This window comes from Corapipo altera, unplaced genomic scaffold, assembly GCF_003945725.1.
Source record: "Corapipo altera isolate COAL_440 unplaced genomic scaffold, ASM394572v1 113, whole genome shotgun sequence".
In the NCBI taxonomy this organism is placed as follows: Eukaryota; Metazoa; Chordata; class Aves; order Passeriformes; family Pipridae; genus Corapipo; species Corapipo altera.
In genome coordinates, this window is record NW_020884895.1 from 1,552,614 (window position 1) to 1,573,564 (window position 20,951).

The 20,951-nt window shown below is 43.4% G+C and overlaps 1 protein-coding gene across 7 annotated transcripts in view; it reads right to left on the reverse strand.

Moving 5' to 3' along the window:
• LPP (LIM domain containing preferred translocation partner in lipoma) overlaps positions 1–20,951 on the reverse strand; it is a 328,422-nt gene that overhangs the window by 215,578 nt on the left and 91,893 nt on the right. For 6 of the 7 annotated variants that reach the window (XR_003528319.1, XM_027647152.1, XM_027647153.1 and 3 more), the window contains one exon: positions 19,119–19,183. The gene's annotated coding sequence lies outside the window, so the exon portion shown is untranslated. Of the gene's footprint in view, positions 1–19,118; positions 19,184–20,164; positions 20,184–20,951 lie in introns of those variants that run through there. The other variant, XM_027647155.1, reaches the window with a different exon arrangement.

Below are 20,951 nucleotides of genomic sequence, written 5' to 3' on the forward strand. Positions count from 1 at the left end.
TAAATTTAGCTAGCTCCGCTTCCAACCATTGCATTTTGTTATGCTCCTGTCATCTGCATTACAGACCTGCCTCTCTTACTTATGCAGATCTTTTCAGAACACAGCCAGGTCACTGGTTAAATCAAATTAAAACATTTAAATTAAGTATCAATTAAACTCCCTGTAAAGGGCAGACTTCTCAATTCTTTCATGTATGTTTACTCTGAATTCTCTTCAATTTTCCAGCTACCTTTTATGAAATGGTGGATGATAGAGTAAGAACATTTTTTCAAGAATGGCAACTTAAAATAGAAGGGATAAAATGATGAATAATATTAAAAAAAAAAAACAAACCTGACTGAAATCAGCTGTGGATGCCTGAGGTTCTGTTATCCTTCCTTCCTTGGAAGCATTAGTCATCACCTACTTTTGGAGGCAGAGGATAAGACCAGACTAACCATGATAAATAACATTAAGAGCAAAGAGTGAAATCACGCTGCATAAATAAGGAAAACAGTGTGTTCTGGTTCTATCATTAGAATGATCTTAATGCTGTAAGTTCAGAAAATTCTAACCATGAAAGAATACACCACAGCAGAGGAACTGGAATCCACGAATCCCAAGCTGAGACCACATTATCCAAAAATGTCAGACCAGGAATATCAATAGAAGATAATACCCAGCAGTAATAAAAGCCTGACAAGGTTGTTTTTTTTTTTTTGTTGCCCTTTTTTTTTTTTAAATGTGTGGGTGTTAAGAGCTTGTTTTTGCTTTTAATTACAGGATGTCATTCACCTTTGAGAAGCAAAGGTAAAACAAAGAGGGTTCTAAGTCAATTTACCCTCACATCAGATAAGCAATGACAAGGTAGAGTACCAATTTGTCTACTTTTAAAATTGTTAGTATATTCATCTCTGAGACAAGCTCGCTTTTCTGTGATTAGACTGTACCCAAATAAATCTTCATTTCATTTTCGTATTTATAACATGGACCAAATACTCCTTGGATGTTGATGGACTTCATCAAGACAGAAGATTTTGTCCCTGAGTTAATTAAGCTAATGCTTCATAGTGGGTAGCAACAGTGTTTAACAAAAAACGAGCAACAACCGTCTGTGCTTCCAGACAGTCTGCTCTGTCTTCCATCCCACACCTTCCTAAATTCACTGGCTTGATGTAGGTCTATGATATTCTGTCTTAGTATCACCCATGCACAATGAACCATCACTCCTAAGGTCAAAGGACTGACCAGATATACTCAACAGTAGATGTGACTGAAAGCTTTGTTGAGGCTTTCCTCTGACACACGTTCCAGATATCATCTTCCCTAGATAACCCGAGTTTGTCTCTAAGGGCTTACAAGAGATGTGTAGAAAGGCAAACTGCATCCTCCCCACTCTCTCTTCTCTTTCATCCATGTAAAAGAACTCGAAGTGAAAACTTCTGACTTCACCTTTCATCTGAGTTTTAAAGATCAGCTCTAGAAGCGAGCCAAAGGGACACCCTTCAGAACACAAAATCATGCCACTTATTCATTGCCCCTTTCTGTTTAGAGGTGTAACCTACAAGACTGGACGTCTCTAAGTTGATTTGTCTTAATTCTTCTGCCTAAAATTTCCCAAACAGCAAACCCAAATGCCCTGCTAAAATACAGTTCTTCACTTTGTCCTCATCACCTCCACTCCACTAATTAGTCAAATACAGTAACTGAGGCTGACCAAAGAGATTTGCTCTTTACAAACTCCCAATGCTGCTTTTTTTTCTTGGCACTGTTCCCCTCTGAATGTTAAATGAATTTATTTCTCCATTTATGACTGATATCTCCAGCCATGAAGCTCTCCTACTTCTTGTGGCCTTCAAAAGAGGATACAATGTCAAAATTCTGATCTCATTAGAGGCCTTTAACCAAACATAGGAAGTGCCATAGGTACTTATAAACTCAGCACAAGCTCTCCTGGGATGTCTTTCCCATATGGTACTACTTATCCTCATCTATTTTACATCGTATGGGAAATTATGTGATTTGGGAAATTGGGATTCCTTTGGAACTCCCTTAATCGTTGCCGATCTGCACAACATCTCTCCAAATTTAAGTCCTGTAATATTAACCAGTACAAAAAATCTCCTCCCTCAAACCCAGCCTCTTCCCCTCAGATTCAGAGTTTCTTTCCACTGCCTGGATAAGGCAGGCATTTTTATCTTCATTCCAATTCCCTCAAAGTAAAATAAATAAAAAAGTAAATGAAATCAAAGTCACTTCTCCAGTTAAATAGGGCTGAGAGCATTTACCTATTTCCTGCTGTGGGACATCACTAATGTAATCAGAGGAATTAAAGGAGAAAGAAACCTAGTTAGAGCACTGCTTATGCTGAATTATTCCTTGAAGAATATAGTCTGGTAATGTCTCACTCTGGCTTTAACAGGTTCAATCAAACTTCCACGGGATCTTCCAGAAGACCTGACTTAAATTCAAAGTTCACCCCGAATAAGGTTTGAGTAAGGTTGGCCCAGATAACCTCCAGAGATTCCTGGAGGGGATGATGCTATTCTATGACTCTAAAACCCCAGACTTCCTGCTGGGACTTTATCTGTACTCAAACTGGTTTGCAATTACTGTATCCCCCTTAAGATACGCCAGCATTATCATCTACTGGCAATGCAACATTATATTCCTTATTCCCTAGTTGCAATGGTTTGGAAAGGGACAGAGTTTGTCCCCAGTCTTGAAAGTCAATAACCAATACCTGGAAAATAACCTTTTTTTTCCTAGCACAGCTGCATTTACACTTTTTTTTGCCAGCAGATCTACACCAGTTTGGGATGTGACTTTAGTTGCACATACTAAAACAACTACAACTTCTACAGTATTACTCAGACGTAAACAGAAGACAGCAAGTACATAGCGGAGATTGCAAAGATGTGATGGTAAAGAACAGTCTCTCTGGTACAAAGATGCTTGACACAGGTTAATATCATCATGAAAATAGTTCATCAGACACCAACCCAATATCATCATAATTCTTACACCAAAACCCTGCTGCTGGGACAATCTTGATATCAACCAAAATGTTGATGTCAAGTTTAAGTTTTCCCCCCTTACCTCATTTCTCTTATATCAGCTTCAGAAGAGCAAACTAAACGTAAAACCTCTTTGCTTTCCCTGTATAATTGCATTAGTAGTTTTGGGATTAGATGCTGGCTATTTGAATTTGATTGTTGCTGCAAAACACACACATAAAAACTGATGAACGAGATCTTCCTCTTACAGCCATGTCACATCCTGCTGTCCGACGACAAAGTAGGCTTTAAAATCCCAATAAATTGAACTTGACTGGTCCATGTGCACTGAAGTAAAGACATAGATCTATATAATCTAATACAACTCTAATGACTGCATGAAAATTTCAGCAGAGAGCAAGCTGATTCCTGACTTCCGTGGCTTGTGACAATCCTCAGCTACTCCAAACGTAATCATATCAGATAAAACATTAACCCAAAGACTCAGCTACTTGTGGTCACAACAAACCCCAGGGCAATTGCTGTGGAGGAGGTAGACCTGCTGGCTTACTCAAATACAGCAAAGTTTAAGGCTGAACCTAAAGTGCTGAGCCAGGAGGTAGCTCTGAGCCAGACAAATTTCTTCCAATTGTTAAAGTCTCTCTTCCTCATAACCTGACTTACAAGTTAGTGCAGATGCTGCTACACTACGATGAAAAGTTTGAGATGGATGTTTCAGAATTTTGTGTATAAAATGAGAGAGGAAATATATTAATAGAGACAGCAAAAACAGGCAGAATGATGCAGAAGGGTTATTTTGGGAGTCTCAGACCATGAGCTCCCTTGCACAAATACTATTTTCCTGCATACAATTTATTTCAAGATCTCTTTGCCAAAAAAAGCTGCCTTTATTCCTTTTGTGCCCATATTCAATGTCTTGCCTATAGCACAGCTCAGTACTTGGCTTCCTACTTCAGCAAGGGACTGCCAAGCAACACAGAGCTTACCCATCAAATAAAATGATTAAGGGACTGAACTTCTCAACCAATGCAGATGCACTGGAATCAGGCCTATCAGGAGTCCCACATAAGAGAAAAGCAAACAGGACAACAAGAGATGGCAAGGTTAAGGCTGTTAGAGCAAGCTCAGGGAGTTTGGACGCTGATGCTGGCTGTAAACAAAAAGGAACTGTGCAGAACTAACATTCAGGTCAGCTACGAGATACCAGTAAGACCCCAGTGGGACCAAATGGGACTGTGGCAGCATATTGACACACACAGATAATTGTATTAGCTTTGCAGAGTGCCTTGAGTGTGTGTGTGTCTCGGCCTGGGGAGAGATAGCAGGGATCTGAGCTCAGTGGGAAACTGATGGAGTGAACAAGGAAACAGCTTGAGGTCCTACTAAGCAAGGCCAGCATGGGTGTAGGCGGGTTTTCAATTTACTGCAGGGTCCCTGCACTTTGCTGCTCTTCTGAACTAGCTGTGGTTGCAGGAGGAGTCAGCTGCTGTTGTCCCTGGAAGAAAACATATCTGCTATTGGCACTCTGAACCTCAAACCATTAAGAGGGTTTCTGTGAATGGAAAAGGAGTAGCAGCCCAGAACACAGGCACAGCACGGACCCTACTCAGGAAGGAAGCATGTGCAGGCCCAATGCCATCGTATACTTCTTGTGACACCTCAAAGAGCTGGCAGTACAATCCAGACTTTGAAACTCTTTAATGCCTAGAAAGCAAGCAATTAAATCAATTCATGGACAGGAACTGTGTCCAAGATCAAAATCTTTGATCCCTCATTGTTTTCTTCCCACCTGGTCCACTTAACTCTTCCTGCCCCAGAACCCAAGCCATCCTGGAAGTCACAGCTTCAAGTACAACAAATCCCTGGATGACTTCTTCTAGAGCACTTCACCAACCTGTGTTTCACTTTTGACAGCTCAGCCCATGGTACCTTGCAAATAATCAGAGGAAATAGCCTTTTTTCCTATGGAAAATCCTGTATCCTAACACACTGAAGAATGATTGCTGTCAGATTACTGGGAACTGATGCTGTGAAGAGATTGCTAATGGAAGCAAGACATTTGAGTGCATAAAACTGTAGGAAAGGAAGTATACAAAGCCCTTTGTATAAACAGTCAGAAAAAGACTACAGTTCTCTGAGTTTCACAACAGGTGATTTGACATCATCAAGACATGAGCACACCAGTGTCATCTTGTCTCCCTTCTGCAACACGAAGCAAAAGTAAAGATTTAAGTGCTCCCTCCTTTAAGAAGCTAAAAGCCTGCAGTGCTGTCAGGAAAGAAAGAGGATCTCTGCAGGTTACCAAGTCCTGCTTTTAGCAGGAGACTGGACTATCACCAATGCTAGATAAGGCTTGCTTGTCCTTGAAAACCTCCAAAATGAAGAATTCCCTGATACCTGGTGATTTGTTCAAGTGTTACACTACTTTCCCAATGAAAATGTTTTTCCAGCTCTCCAATTGAATCTCCCAATCTATTATGAATGTCCATGGCACTTCATTTTGCCATCTGGACAGAAGCATTTGGCTCTGTCATCTTCACAATGCCCCTGGCAGCAGTCACAGGCTGCCATTGGATCACTCCTTTGCCTCCTTTCCATGACAGATAGGAGCCAAAGCACCCAGCCTCATCTTGTAGGCCATGTGCTCTGGGTCCCTGACTGACCCTCCTCTGGACCCTCTCCAGCTCTTCAACATCCCACTTCAACTGGTGGATGCAAGACAGCCTCCTTGATGGTTAACAGCCTCAACAGCAGGGAGTAAAGGTGCACAATAACTCATCTCAATGTATTGTCCAAGCTCCCCCTGAAGCAGCCCCATATCCAGTTTGCTTTACTGGCAATGACAGGACACACTGGACTCATATTTGAGTGGGTGTTCACAGCCTTCTCTAGCCCTTTCATCAATAAATAAAGGAGAATAAAAGGCATAATTTGAGATAGTGCCTAAGCTGAAGGAGCTCCACAACGTCCATGGCCACACAGGATGTGGGGTAGGTCACAAGGTGATATAAGCTACCTCCATGCTATTTGCAAAAAACACAACATAGAGCTCATTGAGAAGATACCTATTCAAAGAAGGCGGTTCTGGAAGCACAGGGAAATAGGTGAAGAAGAATACTAAAAGCAAAGGCAAAGCACACCATGACACACTGGAGCACATCAAGACAAATCTCTGGTTTAGTAACTGTAGAACATTAGTTCTTCTCCGAATAGAAACTTGTGACAGAAGACAAGCGTTTGAGATTTAATTTTCAATTCTACTTTGAAACTCATAAAACCACAAAGCACCAACCCAAGAAACTGTTGCTCTTCCCCTTTAACTCTGTGTCCATTCATTCAAGGTCAGTGATATGCAGAGCTCTGGGTGATATTCCCCAAATAGTGCAAACCATGGTGCTAGAAAGTTAATCCAGCCAGGCATCCACACTGGCCTTGCAAGTTTGCTAAACAAGCTCATCATATTAAAAAGCTGACTCCAGTTGCTCCACCACCATCACATTAGTGTCTTCTGGTTTTGACCACCCAAACTAATCATTTGTTCCCTTTTCCAGAAATCAGTAGGAAGTTTCCTTGTGACAAAGGAGTTTTCATACTAGACTGGCCACATCAGTTCCCTAGACGTGAAACAGCTCAAACCTGACAGTCTCTAGGAAAACATTACAACACTCTTCTACCTTCTCACTGCACCTTCAGGGAAGAGACTGCTGGCAGGTGGTGGAAGAGGGGAAATGAATCCTGAGCAGAGGGAACTTTTGGAGGGAAGGAAGAACCAAACTTTTAATGTATCTAGAGATAGTTACATGCTGCTGCATTTTAGCCACTGCTGGCAAACACTTGTTTTTGAGCTATGCTTGGCCAGGCAGCTGGGCCGTGCAGCTGGTAAGCACACACACAGCTCCATTTATCAAGTGCCCTTCAATAGTTGCTACTGCTATCTCACAGGTCTAAGGCAAAGCATGTTCCCACACACAACTAAGCATCTGAAAGGCATTTCAGCATGCCTTTGCTGTGTAACGCACATATTTCTCTTTCAAAGTAACACAGCTGCCAACACCTTAATCATTCCTTGGGGACCTTCAACCACGTCAGCCCTTAAGTGCTTCATTACCTCCAATGCACTCCTGCAGAGCTCACATCCCAGGTGAGCTGTATGAGCACAGCTCTCTGTCAGCTAAAGAGAGCAGACTGAGCTGCAGGAGATCAGAATCTGTGCAAATCAGGTCTAACAGCCTGTCTTCCATCACTCTTTTCTCCCACAAGTTTGGCCTCGTTTACTGCAGAATATCTAGGACAAAAGGCAAGACAGCAACAAAAAACTATTTGAGACTAAAATTATTGCATGTTTCTTTTCATGAGATCCTGTGGGAGAGAAGATGCTTGCTCCTCTGCATGGACACTTCAAGGGGCTATGGAGACCAGCCAAAGAACCTTAACTGAGGCACCTGAGTTGTATGTACATCCCCAAAGCTTTCATGTTTTTAAGTTATGAACTGCTGCCTTAAGTCACAAAAAATACTAAGTTTTGAAATTGTATTGACATGTTCTTGGCACGCAAAAAAGAAATAAACAGCAAATGCAACCAATACAGAAACTTGAGCTGCCCTTTGTTTCTGCAGGGCTTAAAACACTAAGGGGAAAACCTAAGCAACAAATTACATTGATCCATGGAAAGATGCAGTCTGTTAGGACTGAGATACCTATTTTGAAATTAGCTTGAGCACATGAAGGCATAACCTATGCTCTGAAGCTTCTAGATTGCTCCATCAGCTTCCTTGAGATGACACTGCTGAAGGGATATCCTAAGGAATCACTTCCAAGTCAAGTCCCTTTTTAAAACAAGCTCCCCCAGGGCCATTTTTTTTGTGAAGCACCTTCACATCACTAGGCAACCTGCTCTCTTCCTGTCAGCCCTGCCCTCCCTTCTCTGCAGCCCCACCCCCATCCAGCGCCCTTCCAACTGAAGTTATGATCCAACGGCTCAGGATGATATAGGAAGGTCATTTAATCATGCAAGGAATACAAATTCATGCACACATATATGCATAGACATTTGCACACCCCTGATTTTTTGATTTTATAGCATTTGCTCAGGAAACTGGTAGAGGGAAAGAATAAGGAGAGAAACCAACAGTTGCTCACATGGATCAACACTTCCAGGCTCTCTCTTTTGCAGCTCATCTCACTCATACTTGTGGTTTCAACATGTGATTCACATTAGGCCCCTCTGCTTGCCATTTGATGGTTCTGCTAAACAGATGTGAATTTATTTAGTCACAGAGCCTGCTCTTTACACTGCCTCTTTGTAGAACAGATGGGCTTTTTTTTTTCCCTGTTCAACAGTATTCAGATAACGATCATACCCAGTGCACAGGTTTGCTTGAGGATTTCGTATGAAAAGGAACAACACATGATCATAGACATGTTCTCACAGGAGTTCTTTTCAGCAGCTTGGACACACCACGACAAGCAATGGCAGTGATGCAGAATGCCAAACTGCAACACCAGCAACATCCAGAGAAGACCAAGACCTAAGGGATCCCAGAGATCAGCCCCAGAACTTCAGGCAAATGAGTGATGCAAGCTGCACCCAGCAGGGTCCAGAAGACACAACTCCACCACATGCACATCACAAAACACGTCTCCTTGAAAGCTCGGGTGGAAGGGTGAGCTGAATGAAGGGTAAGCTCCTACAACATTCATGGGGACATAAAAACATGGCATCTCCTGGGACTCCTCAGCATGGTGAAATAGCCTGGAAAAGCTATCCACTCCCTGTGTGGGCATTCTTCTTTCTGCACTGAGTGCGCCTTTGGCACTGGATGAAGCAGAACTGCACAAAGGCCCTCAGAGCAGAATAAGACTGCCCACATGAGAAGTACGCTCAGAATAGCTATTGCACTTTAAATTCACACCCTGGCTTTGTTTCGCAATAGCTTCCCTGAGCAGAAGAGCCCTCAGCTTCAGATGCAATTTCTCCTCATATTATCAGCAGCTGAGCACTATTCCCATCTGAGGGTAGAATATGGCCTATACAAGAGGCCAAAGTACAATCTTGGAGGAGAAAGATGAGTTTCCCAGTGACTTTGCACTATCCTGTATATGGATGTGCCTGTATATTGCTTTAGTAACTGAACAATGATGACTTCACTGTAGCAAATGGCCCTGCTATGTGGGTAAATCACCTCTGCTCTACCACAGAAACCAAGCACAGGAGGTGTATACAAGGAACAGACAAATGTCATGCCCACATTTGTGCAAGCATCTAATCCCTTTTCAAAAGCTGCAGGCCTGTCCCTCAGACACAGCTTTGCCCTCCATGCACTGCCCACCTGTTACAAAGATGACCTCAGTTTCTAGGAGAATATCCTTAGGACTCACCATAAGAAAAAATTTATATATATACACACACACATTGTAAATGTGGTTAAAATTTGGTTATCAGGAGAATGAGACTCCAAGTTTCACAAGGGAAGTAAAAGTGGAATTCTCTGCCTGAAAGGCGGCTGGGACACAGCCATTAACACCCTCCCTGGGGGCCCTAAAGCTGAACATTTACAAGAGCAGAAAAATATGTGTGGCTTTCTTTTGGGGGGGTGTGCATACAATTAGGCAGTATTAAAAAGCTAGTAGGTATTAGGCAGTAAAATATTTTCAGTAAGAGAAGACTGGGACTGAAAAGGACAGCTGAGTTCTCGCAGGGCAACAGGCACTTCCAGCTACAAAGCACTTCATGTCTTTTGAGAGTTTTTTCTTTCTTTGTTTCTTGGCAAGCTCTGATCCACCACGGTATAATTTTCATTCCTACTAATGACCGTGCTATCCAAACACTCTGTCTATGGATCATACACCAGCACTTCATTCTTTTGTACATCTTAAGAAGCGACAAAGCAAAACACTATGAAAGAGAGACTTTCATAAGCATAAAGCAAGTTTATGTGCCCAATTCCCAGAGGCTGGTTGCTTAACCTTCAATAATGAGGCTTCAATAACTTTGAGCAGTGGAACAATGTGCTTTGCTTTCTCTCCTCCACGTGAGAGAAATGCAGTTTCCTCCTGCTTTGCCCCACCTGCTCTGCAGACCTGGTGGGGCTGGTGCTCCTGCTGGGGCACAACCAGTAACAAGACAGAACATGGCATCAGGAAAAGGGCTCCCCTGCCATCCCTTCAGGCATCGCTCTCCATCTGCATCCTGCTTTCCCTGTCACCTCCATCCAGACACTGGGGACAACATTTATCCCTTTCTTTACAACACTGAGCTCAGAGACAAGACATGCTCTGTAAGGGCTATCCCACCGCAAAGTGCACAGAACCAAAAGGCATCCAAAATGTTAAGTATGGATATACAGATTTCAGTGGAGGGTTAAAAGAGAGGGGGAGCAGAGCTGGCAAAGGCTCATGATGGATAGCAGTGAGCTGTTCAGAAGAAAATTAAGAAAACATTTTGAATCCCCTCCTAAAAAGGAACAAATAGGTCCAACACGCCAACAGAATGGGATTTTTTGCATCTCTGAATGATAGCGCTTCGCTTTTATGGCCTGCGGCTGCTTGGGAAATTCAAAACTATTTCTCTGAAGAATTCACTTGGACAAGCTTTATGGCTTTGATCAGTTAACTATTTTTTAATGCTAATCCACCCCAGTGATATTTGTCCTCCTTTTCCCCATGTGCACAGAAGCACAGACACAGACAAATACTACACAAAAGCAAACATTAGCCAGATGAACAGTCAGGAACAATGACATCCAGAGCCCATAACCAAACACCAACTCCATTCTGTTTTATTCTCTTTTATTCTAGCGGTTCAAGAGTCTTTGGCCCAGTATGACCTGCTAATGGAAACTCAGGAATCAAATTTCAGTGCCCAGCAGGTATAATGCCTGTGCAATGATTTGGCTACAACCATTCTCACTTAAGTAAAAAATTTAAATAATTTCCTCTAAAAGTTGGAATAAAACACGTCTGAGAGGCCTTGTTAGAAACTTAACACAAATCCCTGCCAAGTAGCCCAAGTGCTGCCCCATCCTCCAGACTAACAAATAAAGGTGCAGAAATTGTGATTTGCTTGCCTTTATGAAGCAAAGATTAAAAATGAGCCAAGAGCAGGACTGAAGTTACTGGATACCCATAACTCCACTGGAATTGCTCTAACCTCCCCCACAATCTCAGAGGTATAACCCGAGCATCACACTAAGCAAAACTTCATCTACAACCTCAGCATACAAACTTATCTCCTTGTTTAGGGCACCAAAGTCAAACTGTGTACCAGAACATGCCGAGTATCTAAGCAATTACTCAATTATCTGTCATATTAGTTGCACCACTGTGACATCCCATGACATATAGAGCAGCCACTACACTAAAAAAACCCTGACTAAGGGACAGTCCCTGCTCTGCAGCACCTCTGGTATTCAGGCCGTTATCTGAATTTTGCTTGCTGTCTTCAGGTAACAGATTCAGGCGGTATTTCCTGTGGCAGAGAATTACACAGGCTGATTACCCTCTGTGGAAAAGTGAAGAAATCCTGGAAGCAATTTTCTGTCTCAATTGTTCCCAGAGCGCAGGAACAATCTTTTATCCCTCTTCCTATTTTCTGCTCAGTGCCATCCAGGCTCAGCAGGCAGAATCCGTCACGATGACACCTCAGGTGTGGGTCCTGCAAACACTCACTCAGGTGAAACTTGACATGTGAATGGCCCAAACTTCAACCAGTGCCAGCCTTGAACTATGTCACAACGGTTTTAGAGGACAAAATGACCGGAATGAGATAGGTGAGAGACTCAAAGTACCTAGGAAATGTTCAGAACTAGGTAGGACCAGGCTTATCTCAACAGTGTAACACAGATAAACAAAGCGTTTCTGATGCACATTTCTTAATGTGCCAGATACTCCCAGGCACATGGTGTGACTCTTGGGGTGTCCTGCACAAGGCCAGGAGTTGCACTCGATGATCCTGATGGCTCCCTTCCAACTTAGCATCATTTATCTTCCTATGATATTTAAAGGAAATCCAGAAAGAGCAGCTGTACCTGAGAATTGTGCATCACAGGTAGAGCTCCTAAGAAAAAAAGATAATTTTCTCAAACTAAAAATTTCATTACCAGCGGCGGGAGGGATGGGTAAGGGGTAAGAGGACACACTCACACTCAGAATTATTCAATCAGAACCTTATTTTCCATCCAAATGAATTTTGATACAAAATATTAAATCTGTCCTAATCAGTGAGCTTAAACATCAGTCAAAATATTTCTTTGAATTGACACTGTCAGTGCCAGAGTGGGAGAATAATCTCTTTGGATAATCTGCATCCAAAAGCAGGTACTCTCTTTTCAGTTGTCTTACTACTTTTTTTAATAAAGGTAACACTACAGATATTATTACTTTTCGGCCAATGCTGCTGGGGGAGAGAAGGAAGGGGGCTGCAGGCCTGCTGCAGAACTGCATGGCCAATCTTAGTATCGCTAATTTCCAAATGAGGAATTTGGTAGTAAACAACCTTTTTCCTTGTACGCAAACATTTTTAATTTCATGCCTTGCTAATCATACATCTGTTAGAGCTCCTTTTCCATCCATTGAATTAACGATAATAAAAGAAAAATCATCTCACTAACAGTGTGGTTTGTCTAAAATGAAAATTGAATAATAACCAGTGTTCCTCTGTGGGATAAGGCAACACGGCAGCACTCACTCGTTGGAGGTGACAAAGACGTGGTTTGAAAAGTGATGCCCTCACATACGTCTTGCTGGTGGCCCTCACTGCTGGCAACTCCTCTGCCACTGCTGTGTTTGTGAAAGAGTCTTTTTGGGGCTGGCTTCACGTGACAGCTTCTCCCAGACTTCCTAGTGGTCCACAACAGGCACCACCATTAGCAAAACTCCTGCTCTTCGCCTCACACACCAGCTGCCTCCTTCCCCCATTCCTCTCCCTTCTATTTTTTCCTCACCTCCTCTATCAGCAGGATATTACTGGGATGGATGCTACAGCACTGCCTTCACCTTCCCAAGTCTCCTTCCACTGCTGAGACCCAGTGGGCCTCTGCGTACCAGACTTCAGATACATTCAGTGCCTTTACCTGTGCCTTTCACGTGCAAGAGCTGGCTAATGTGCTACTCAAAAGTGCACTTAAATATGTGACTACACCCCTGAAAACAAGTTTTTATCACTTCTTCAATAACATCAGTGAAAGTGTCAAGGTTGTTATTTAATAGACATGCCCCCCTGAAATGCCAAGTTAATCAGGCCCCAAGAAATACCCACATTCAAGACCATCTGATTTGGCCTAAGGAGGAAATTTTTTTATCATAAGACACTGGAATAAGCTGCTCAGAGAAGCTGTGGATGCCCCATTCCTGGAAGTGTTCAAAACCAGGCTGGATGGGGCTTGAAGCAACCTGATCTAGTGGAAGGTGTTCCTGCCCAGGGCAGGTGCATTTAAACGAAACAGTCTTTAAAAGTTCCCTTCCAAAACAAACCTTTCTATGATTTTATGATTCTAAGATTTACTGTCTTGCATTGCCTATGCTCCTCTTTTCTGGGCTGCTGACACACAGCTTTTGCCTTCTTAGACTCCTCCTATTCCCATAGCTGTGCTGGGCCGACTCCAAATCAGAAATATTGCACTTGTAAGACCTATGCAATGGTAGCTGAGAGTTTTAACAAGCAATAGGAATACATCTGAAGCCTCAGGCAATGTGGCGCAAACACGTTCTGGGTGGAGGAACGTTACTCTGCTAGACCTGGGACTCCTCTCTGGCCTCCAGTCCTCACATTAGCACGCTGAACCCTCTCCTCCTTTCAGAGGCTATTTTCTAAAGCACACTTATCTACATAAGCTCTCCCTTGTCTTCACCAGGAAGTGCAGCTGTTTGACTAATCGGCTTTAAGGTTTTTTTGTGAGTTAACTAATACCAATTAATTACTCCCATTTTGCAGATAAGCAAACAAAAGAACAAAAAAGGGAAACATCCTGGTCTAAATTAATGGAAGGGAGTTTAGGGCACAAACACACTTCTTGACCTTCATCCAGAGTAATCACTAGGGAGAGGACCTTGGCATTCCCAGCCCCCCTGCCTCCTCCTCCAGAAATAACACCAACCCTGCCCTGCATAACCAGCCCTTCAGCTCATCAAGGAGGTGTGGGCAGCCTTTATTTTTATTTTTGTTTTTATTTTTAAAGTGATTTTTTCTTTATTTTACTTGTGCCTTCATGCTAAAGCTATAGGGATTAGTAGTGCTACTGTACAAGCCAGCTTTTTATTACTGAATAGACAGTTCTAGCCCAGTTGTCCCAAATGCAGAGTTACCCCTGAAGGCATCAGCACTGTTCTGTCAGGGCTCGTTTCTGAGCCTAAGCCCTGCACACAGCAGATGTGGGATGACCACACAAGGGAAAGTGATCCAAACCAGGCTGTACCTAAGAATAGGTAACCACGACCAGCAAGAACACAGGCAGTGGTACATCCCATTTGTCAATACACAAAAGCATTCAGTTCTGGATTCTTCTGACCACTAATCAAAGCGTATTCAATCAAACAACTCTACCAGAATTAACAGGGAAAAGAATAAAAAAAGACTTCGCTGAGCAAAAGTACTCTTAGACACATTTGATGTAATAGTCATATGATTAACAAACTGTCATATCAAAGTTTTCTGCAAAGTAGGAACACTCTGACAGTTCATATTTTAAAAACTGACATTTTGATTCATTACTGTAAATAGCACTCTGTATTAAATATTGTGACAAGGCATATAGTGTATTTTTGAGCTCTATAACATTTAGGAAGTACTGGATTTTTTTAACTTTTTCTTTTTTTTTTAAGCATGTATAATACCAAAAGCAGTTAAAGCAGAACTCCAAGAAAGCTTCTAGAGGAGAGAATCATGATTTCTGAAATAATCTCTTTCTCTGCCATCATCTCAAGCACTGCTGGGAACTTGGGCCCACAAGGATCTTAATGTACCGTTTGCATAATAAAATAGGGAATTGTCTCACAGAACAAAAGAGCTATATGGAAAGTGGCTACATTAAATAATGTAAAATTACTCACTAGCAAATCATCCTGAAGTTGGCGTAAGAGGAAGAACACTAAAAGGTGCTGAATTACCACTCAGAATATTTGAGTGCAGGTTCATAACTGAGACAAACAACACTGTGTCAAAATGACTGACCAAATGTGCATCTTGCTTATCCCCTCAGTCTTTAGCCACACGTTTTGCTTCCTCCTCTGTCTCACCACTCACTTTTATCTTACAAAGGATAAAATTGACTCTATGAGCAGAAATGAGGGTTAGGCCACAGGAACAGCAGGACCACCTCTTCCAACGATGGTACAAACTCAGACCAGTTGAACCTGCTCATGAAACCACGCCTGAGTTCAGTTATTGCCCATCTTCCCCAGCACTCACAGACCTTCACATCCTTCTCAGCAGCTCAGTTTTGTCCACTTAGACTGTGAGCTCTTACAGACAGGAGGTGTCTACCCCTGTGCACATCTGTGCAAGGAGACCTCAGCCAGTGCCCTGGGACCTGTTGAAACCCAGTGTGGGCAGAGAACTGCTACCAACCCCTGCAGCCCAGCACAGCCATGCCCATCACAAGCAGAGGCAGAGCAGGCAGCACTCCCTCACTGCCAGGGTGAGCAGGAAGGACTGCCCAGTTGGAGCTGTCAAGGGGTCCACTTCTCCCTGTACAGGGGTCCACAGCAGGGCAGCTCACACTGTAGGGATGCTGTGAGCCACCAGAACCAACCCACGAACCAAGAGCACTTAATCCCCCTATTGCTCATGGATGCCTTTCCATGGGTCACCAGTATCAGAGCAACCAGAACTGGGACCAGAAGCAATAATGCAAATGATCTGCATTTCCTCAAAAGTAAACCTCTTGATAGAAAAATTAAAAATAATAGCCCAAGCCAACACATAAAGACCTCGATAGAGCAGCAGAGGAAAACCAGAGGCTGCCCAGCCTGTTTGCAAGATGCTCAGGTTTTAAGAGGACTACAGTCCAGGGTTTCAGAAAGAAAAATGGTTACCATTATCATTGCTTGCAGCCAGCTGCAAGTGGAGCTCTGGGCTCAGAGAGAATGGATATGCTGCCATAAACATGAGCCTAGCCCGGGACATGGTGAGGCAGTCACGCACACCAACGATGGATCACAGCACTGTTCTAACAGGAGTTTGATCCAGCACAGCCTGCCTTTCCCCAGGAGCAACTACACACCCCTCACATGCTGGAAATCTTGTGGATGTGTTTGCATGCCAGCAAGTGTGGTAGTAGTAGTGGTCTAGCCAGACATCCAAAACATATTGGCACCACTATAATTTGTCCATTCACCAATATGTTTTCCTAAAAAGGCCCATATGCTTTTCCTGCAGTTCCCATATGCTTTTGCAACGAGAAACAAAAACATTTTGTTAGTTGTGAGCGATTGATCGCCACATATTTCACAGAAGTCAAGTAGAAAAACAACAACAACCAAAAAAAAAAGCAGTCAGCTGCTTCCCCCTCCCTTTCCTCTCTGTTCACGGAGGGAACTGTGAAGAGCAGGAAAAAATTCAGCCCACAGCAAAATACACACACCGTTCATTTTTTTGCACTGCAAGATATTCTAGGAATTACAGGAGGAATCTTCATTAAAAACAAGCTATCAAAGATCTGGCAGCCAGTGGCATACCAGACAGTAATTCAGCATTGGGTGTTCAGTTCGGCGCTCGGCACTCGCTTGTGTCTGCGCCCCGGGCAGCGCAGCCCACAGGAATCCAGGCTCCTGGAGAAGCACATTAAACAAGCCTGGGGGTGGGGGGGACAGCGTGGTAAAGAGGTTACAGCCCTTCCAATTCATAGGACAGCTCATTTGATGCCAAATCTATCTCTACCCACAGGTATAAAGCCCCCTCTCACATGTAGGGCTTCCCAGGGAGGTGCCGCCTTGCTAACGTGAATCCTAAAGCAGCCAGAGGGCAAGGGAGCAGGCAGGCTGCTCAGTTCAACTGGGAGCAGGCACGTGGGTGTGCAAGTATGTCTGTGTCAAGGCTGGAGCGTGTGGGAACTGTAGCTGTTTAGTTAGACACTCATTAAGAAACAGCAGACCCAGGGCCAAGGTTCAAAGAGGAGCAATGGGAAATATTTCTCTGGAGAAAGATTAGCGTGTGTTCTTCTTTACACAAATAAAATTAAATAGAGAATAATAATATAGACAAATCAATTAACTTCTGAAAAGCCAAGGGCACAGCATGCAAGAGCAGACGAGAGGGGAAAAGCTTTGTTACAGGGCCACTGAAGCAGCATACACCCTTTCTTCCCTGGAAAAGAAATTCAGCTATTGCTGAAGTTTTGATGGATATTTGCTGAAGTTCTGATGTTAGCCCTGGCTTCATCACGCTCACTGTTACAGTAACACATACCTAGATTTCACTATAACCCTATGCACTAAGAGCTTGGGATCATCTTTGTGAAGACTATGGAAAATACCCGAGGGCAGAGGTCAAAGGACTACAGGGGTGCTTGACTCAGCAGTTTCAGCCTAAAGGTAGGAAAGGGAGGCTGACAACCTATATAGGACACCTAGAACTCCATGCACCCTTCTATCAGAATAAACTTTCTGTGACATAGTCCCATGTTCTACAGTTCCCCTGCAAATTTAACCATGAATGTTCTTTGCAAAGTTAGTGTTCTCTTAAAACGATCTAATCTCACGCTGAGCCTAATGAGAAGCCAGATGCAACAGGTCAAGAGCCCAATTTTTCACAGAAAGTAAGCTGAAAACCCAGTCAGGAGAAGAGAAATTAATCTCTTGCACAAGACATAGAGTAAAAAACCAATTTGTTGCAGATAGCTTGCTTGGCAAGATACATTTTATGATATGTTTTTGTCTTGAAAGGAGTAGTAAGTACCTGAAGATCTAACTTCACCACTCACAAATGTATTGATGTTGTTGCTCAAGCTCTGAACAGAAAGCAAAACTAATACTGCCTTATTTAGTTAACAGTATAAAAGGATGGGTTTCTTCCTAGATTTCATATTTACAGCAACCCACTGGGACAGTTTATTAGACTTAGCCAGGAAAGCTGCCACAGAAAGAGTGAGATTAACAGAAGAGCTGCCATTAATCTTCCATAGCCCAGCAACTGGGAAGATCAAGCCTTGAACCAAATTCTACTCTCTTGCTATTAATCTCCTGTCCTCTGCTTATTAATCCCTGGTCTGTCTTTGTCTTTCAACATTTATTAATGACCTCTCTTTGCAGCAAATAGGATGCTGAAATCTCATCTCCAGCTAGCCATAATTTACACAACAACAAAAAAAACCCCACAAAAATTAAACCCAAGAAGAGGGTAAAGGAAGAAAGGAGGGATGTGCATTGCATAGCAAAAGGGCAGAACCAAAGTGTCTTTACATTCAGTGACACAAGAGGGTGAAGAAGCACTACTCCTTATTTTGGCACATCACACAGACATCTCACGGTCCTCAAGTCAGGTAACATCATGGCAAATAAAGAAGCTCCACTAGTCAAAACCACCAGGTAGCTGTTCATTCATTATCTGCGTCTCAGAAGGGCTGCACGCTGCTTTCTTGCCACAGGAGCCATGACTTTGCGGCACCTCTAGTACCCTTTTGTCTCCTGGGATGGCACAACTGAGAGAGGCTTGAGGACACAACCATTGCCCTGACACTGTTCCTGAAATTAATTTGCTCCTCATATGAATTTCTACTCATCCACAGAAGCATGGTTGATTAAAACTAATAATACAGTCAGCTCTCCATCACCAGCTGGGGGTGTCTCCAGGCTGCAGAGAGCCACACTATGGATGGGGAATGAGTTCAGGTCCACAAGCAAGAAAGCTTTGTTCAAAAAGGAGTCAAAGCAATATGGCCCACAGGACCAAGCAATTGTTCCCATACAACATCCCCATTCCCAGAGGGGCCTGAACATTTGCTGCTTCTAGACCTGGACTCAGAAAGAGTAAAATCACCTCAAGCCTTCTGGGCAGGCTGGCCTCCCACCACCCCAGGCTTTGGAGAAATGCCCATCAGTTGCTGAACAACCAAACGTGGAACCGAGGTCTTCCCACTCTCCCTAAACTCAGCAGTTGGCAAAAGCCCTTCGAGTTGATCCATTCCTCACCTGGAAGCAAGGCAGCCCCTTCAGGCACCCAGACAGACGTACGGACAGGCTCTTCCAAGGGACCTCTGCAGGTGCAAACACAAAGGTCAGAATCAACGTTTTGCTCATTGTAAAAGCAGAAAGTAAATCAAGCTGGCTGTAAACCCTCACCAAGAAAACAACCCCAAAAGGGCATGTAAGGCCAGCGGCCCTCCTGTACAGGGCAGACCATAGCTTTTTTTTTCCCCTCTCTGAAACAACTCATGTGTCAGTCTGTCCTTGTTTTGACCCATATAGGGTTTTTCACACCTTGGCAGCACAGATTACATCTGAGCAAGAGCTGAAGTAGCTGAGGTTTACTTGGAAGAGAAGCTACTTGTTTTAAATCACTGTAGAGCTGGTGAAAGGCACTGACGTAAGGGTTGCAGGTAACAAAGTCCCTTTCAAAGCCTGACCAGACGCCCTTCTGCCTCTCATGCTTAAAAGGCCTCTTCTTCCCAAGCCTCCACTGCCGCTCAGGCCAACGGTGAGTCATTCCCACAGCACTGGCTTTGCCATGCAATCATCAAGAAGCACCAAAGTAAAGATGGGATGCACTAAACACACAGCCATTGTGGAAAAAGAGTCAGGGTGGGACAGCCCAAACCCTACCTCCATCTCCAGCTCTGATTTCCAAAGACACCCAATTAAAAGAAAACCCACAGGTTTCCTAAGTTACCACAAGCTGCTTTCAACCAGCAGTCTTTCACACTTCCAGCTTATTGATATTTGAGCCTATTTGGTGTTTTCTATTTCCTTTCATCTCAGTCTTGGAGAAGAAATGAGCAAGTTCAAAAAATACTAGTGATGATTAATGAAAGGTCCCCGTCTGCCTACCCCAGCTCTCCCAGCCCACCATGCTCCTGGTTATACCAGGTTACCTCCAGCTCCTCCTAACTGCATCCTCACCCCTATTTTCCTGAGATTAGCCAAGGATTAAGTCATTAAAGAGAGGAAGGAGAGACGTATCTAGCCACTCATAAACATGATTTTTTTAAGGAAACCAGGCTAAACCTCATTAGACCCACCATCAGCTGTCTCTGCTCAGGAGAACCGGGTCTGGCAGGGCAGCAGCTTTGCACTCCTGGTCCGCAGTGATGGAAGAGGAGCAGAACAGCAGCAGTTGCTTCAGACCCACACCAAAGGATAAGAAGCACAGAAAAATTTGCTGAGGACCTGCCCACACAGACACTGGATATTCTTTTCACATTTGCCATGACAAAAAATTTGCGTTAACATTTTTGCAAGCGCTGTAAGCCCGTATCAAGTATCAGCAAAGAGGCAGACAGGTGTCCTGACCACAGAGGAGACAGCATATGCAAACAGTTTGGAATTTATTATTATTATTTTTTAAAGGGAGAAACAAATCCCAGAGATTTTTCTGTGCATGATACATTTTCTGCTCCCTGTTTGATGTTGCTTTCAGACTTCAGACTTCAAATAGCTAACACTAACCTATGCCTCAAGCCTGCTTTAAACTAATGGCCCTTATGTGACCAGAAATGAACGCATGGTGAATCACTTATGCCACACACAGTGGGGGTGATGAGCGGTGGCCCATGTCTCCTGATGGCTGCAAGGACATGAATAAGTAGGGGGAAAGGAGAACCCAGCTCTCTCTGCATCACAGACAGATAACTCAGCATAGAGCCTTTGTATTTTTTGGAGCTGGAAAACACAAACTCCAGGTCAACAGCCCAACCACAAGCAGTCAGAGAGAAAACCTAACCACTAGCATTTTCTGCAAAGTATGGAGAGGGGAAGAGAGAGAGAGAGAGAGAGAGAGAGAGAGAGAGAGAGAGAGAGAGAGAGAGA